General features: G+C 33.7%; 1 non-coding gene across 1 annotated transcript; it reads left to right on the top strand.

The window, feature by feature from the left end:
* The first annotated feature begins 2,834 nt into the window (after positions 1-2,834).
* Positions 2,835-2,998, top strand: LOC111755161 (U1 spliceosomal RNA). The gene has a single exon (XR_002789743.1). It is a non-coding gene; the product is annotated as a U1 spliceosomal RNA (small nuclear RNA).
* Positions 2,999-3,809: the final 811 nt, after the last annotated feature.

The raw sequence follows: 3,809 nt of genomic DNA, 5'->3' as shown, positions 1-3,809 counted from the left end.
CATGCAAGTGTCAGCTCCTATGCAAAAGAAAAAAGGGACAAAAGAGCAAAGCTATTAAAGACATTTGGGAACTCAAAATTCTACAGTTGTAACAAGTGCTTAACAATATAGCCTTCAACTTTTAAATATAAACAATTAAAATAAAGCCTGTTTATATAAGCTCCTTTTACTTGATGTATCATGGCTACTTTCAAGGCAATATTGCAAAATATTTTAAAAAGGGAGAAGTATATTCAGAGACAAGATGTTCAAGTGGTTTTACAATGACCAGACTAGGAATATAAATTAACTGTTATTAATATTCTAGGGGCTCCTGAAGGTGAAAACAAGAAGACCTACTTAGTACTGCACAGAGCGAGATGTCCACTTTGAAAAAGAAATGCAAAAAGTGCTAAAAATAAAAGAACAGAAAAATGTCTTTGAATGACTCATCAATACATGAGAAATGACAGGAAATAAGAATTAGTGAGCTAGAAGACATGTTAATACACTGAAGCAAGATAAAATATAGTGAAACGAATTGACTTGATGCAAGATTTAAAACAATGTAAAAATGTGTGCAACTAGAATACCGCAAGAGAGAAAATTACAGAAAAAGTATTTGAATTAAAAATGATAGAGGACTTTTCTGTGGGAGACAACTCAAGTGTCTTTGAATCCAAAACAACTACTATGACTTTGAATATTTGGAGACTCATTTCCTTATACTGATATGAAAAAAGGTGGCTAGTGTATTTCCTTCTCTGCAATTAACTCTGAGCATGGCAAACAAGGCTAGTCCAAGTGCTAATGTGCAGCCATTACAGATGTGAGAGACAACTCCAGTGGTTCCCTTTGGATCCAAAACAATTGCTGTAACTTTGATTACTTGGAGACTCATTTTCTTATACTGATATGTGAAAGGCTGGCTAGGGCATTTCCTTCTCTCTTCAGTTGGCTCTAAGCTTTGCAAATAAGGCTAGCCGAGGTGCTAATGTGCAAAGTCTAGCCATCAGACAGTCCTGTTTCCTTGCATGGTGCTCTCCACAATACAGGATTGAGCTGGTGAGATGTAGAGCTTTGCTCTGAGAATGTCAAGTGGGTGGGAGCCTTAAGATAAGAGGCTATGACTCCCCAGGGCACAAGAGTTTGCATATCAAAAACCGAAGCAGTAGCCTCACAAAACAATTCTATTGCTACCTTAATTAGGCTTTTAAAATTGATCCTTCTGCATATATTTACCTCTGCAAGTTACAGAGATGCCATTCCTGCACCTGGCCAGCCAGCTCAAGTTACTCAGTAACACCCCCCAAACACACATCCTGACTATCACTCATCTCTGAGCTACTCTCCCTTTTCCCTTTTCTACACAAGAGAATAAATGCTGGCAGAGACCTAGGATTGCTGTCTTTGTCCATATGTCCTCATGGGAAACGGACTTAGGACCCCTGGGCTGTCCTTAACTTGGAATATGTCTTGGTGTCTTTATTCTTGCCATGGATTGCATTGGTGGTGGTAGATTGGAATTGACCAGCTGGGATTCCAATAACGTCTCAATCGGATTACAAATACAATTTTTTGGATTGAGAGGAAAACTAGAAAGAGGATTACAATACTTGGATGACTGAACTCGATATTTGGGTTTATAATACTTTTCAAACAACAAGACAACAAATAAATTTTAGGAAGCTAAGACAACATCAAACAATATACATAGTAAATCTGTACACAGGTATACAGTTAAACTGCAGAAACCAAAAGTACATCTTGAAAGAATCCAGAGGAATGGAAAACAAATACACTTCAACTACAAAGAAACAAAGACATAATTGCACTGGACTTCCTCTTCAGGCAGAAAATATGCACACAAGATATTTAACATGTTGAAAGAAATTCCACCACCACCAAAAGGAAAAACAAAACAAAACACTGACCAAGATGTTTGAATTCAGCAGAATTATCCTACAAAGGAAATAAAGAGTGCTTTCTTTAACAAACAACAATGGAATTTTTGCCAATAGATCTAGAATGCAAAAAAAAAAAAAAAAAGTGTTCTTCACAGAAAATAAATGATATAAATTGGAAATTTAGTTTCTTATGTAAAGGGTAAATCATGTACTTCTGAATCTTAATGTTTCTAACAGACAATTTGTTCAAAAAATAATACAGTAGTGTTTTTCAGGTTTGCAGATAGCAGGTATGCTGAGTGACAGCTATGTTGCAATAGGCCAGAGGGAAGAATTAGTTTTATTCTGTTAAAACATACAAACTTTAGTAGAAAGGTAGTTTAATTTTAAATTGGAATTGAATTGTTTATAAATGTAAGTTGAGAATTTGAGGGCAACTAAACCTAAGGAAATATGTGTCAGTGAATAAGTATATTAACAAATAGTTTAGAAGGAAATCATGAACATGCAAGAACCTCTAGAGAACAGAAACAATAATACAACACTGTGCATACCTTGATTTTAGTCTACCATAACTAATGTGCTGATCAAAAGAAGAGTAAAATATTTTACTTGTGTTATTTGAAGTCATTAAGATTGTAGTGATTCATTACACTAGTAAGACAATTAATGCAAAACATAGAAATTTATTATAATATTTAAACACTCTTTCCTTCTTTTGCAATATAAAAGATGAAACACTTTATATCCAATTTTATTTTTATACAGTATTACTAATTAAAGTGTTCTCCTTTAGAAGTCTCTGTCCTTGCTTTCATTTTTTCTTACAATTTTCTCTCCTCTTTTGTGTTTTCTTCCAAGAATAATTTACATTTCTAAGCAAAACACTGTGTTTGAGATGTAATAGGAAGTATACAAGAATATATCTAAATGATAAGAATTGGATAGATACTTACCTGGCAAGGGAGACACCATGATCACGAAAGTGGTTTTCCCAGGGCCAGGCTTATCCATTGCACTGTGGATGTGCTGACCCCTGTGATTTCCCCAAGTGTGGGAAACTCAACTGCATAATTTGTCGTAGTGGGGGACTATGTACATGCTTTCCCCTGATTTAAAAAAAAAAAAAAAGAAAGAAAAAAAGAATTGGATAAAATTACGTACAATGTTTTAACAATGTACATTGTAACAGACACCATAGTAATAGAAAAATAAAGTAATCCAGCACTCCAAAATTATGTCCCATTCCCAAAGCAGTATTCCAAAAGCATCACGATTAGAATGTTATGAAAGTGTGAAAGGAGCTGATCGCTTTCTATTCAGCTTATATTTGACTAGACAAAATCAAGGATGAAATTATCTTTCTTTTTCTACCATAATGGTGTAGAGAAGACATGTAACAAGAAGATGTTTTATAATTATTAGGCAATTTAGAAGATGAATTCCAATGAACAGCACTCTGAAAAAATGCTGTTCAAGAAAAATTTTTGAAGCGATGAAAATGTTCTGCACCTGTGCTCTTTACCATGGATGCTTCAGCACACTCAAATGTGGATTGCACTATGAAGAAATTTACAGTAAAATTTAGATACTCGTGTGACAAGTGGTCATTGCACCACATAATTCAGCTCAAAATTAGTAAATATGATTAATTTGATCATGAAAGTGACTTTTTATGTTATTATACCCTAAGAGAATTTATAAAACTGAAATATTTTATAAAATACATATTTCTAAGGACAAAATAAAAAATATAGAATTGTTTCAGAAAATTATTCACCAGACCATGTTCATCATAGAATAGATTGTTAGAATTTGGGGACATTTACTTTACTAAAGAGTCACACACAAGTATTATTTTGGTGTTCATGATTTTTGCATGTAAAAATTCACCTAAAATAATATCATTTTCTGTAGTTTCTT

Source organism: Cavia porcellus, unplaced genomic scaffold (genome assembly GCF_034190915.1).
Source record: "Cavia porcellus strain 051 isolate PalLab524CR breed Dunkin Hartley unplaced genomic scaffold, mCavPor4.1 scaffold_11, whole genome shotgun sequence".
Classification (NCBI taxonomy): Eukaryota; Metazoa; Chordata; class Mammalia; order Rodentia; family Caviidae; genus Cavia; species Cavia porcellus.
This window is presented reverse-complemented; position numbering and strand designations above follow the sequence as displayed.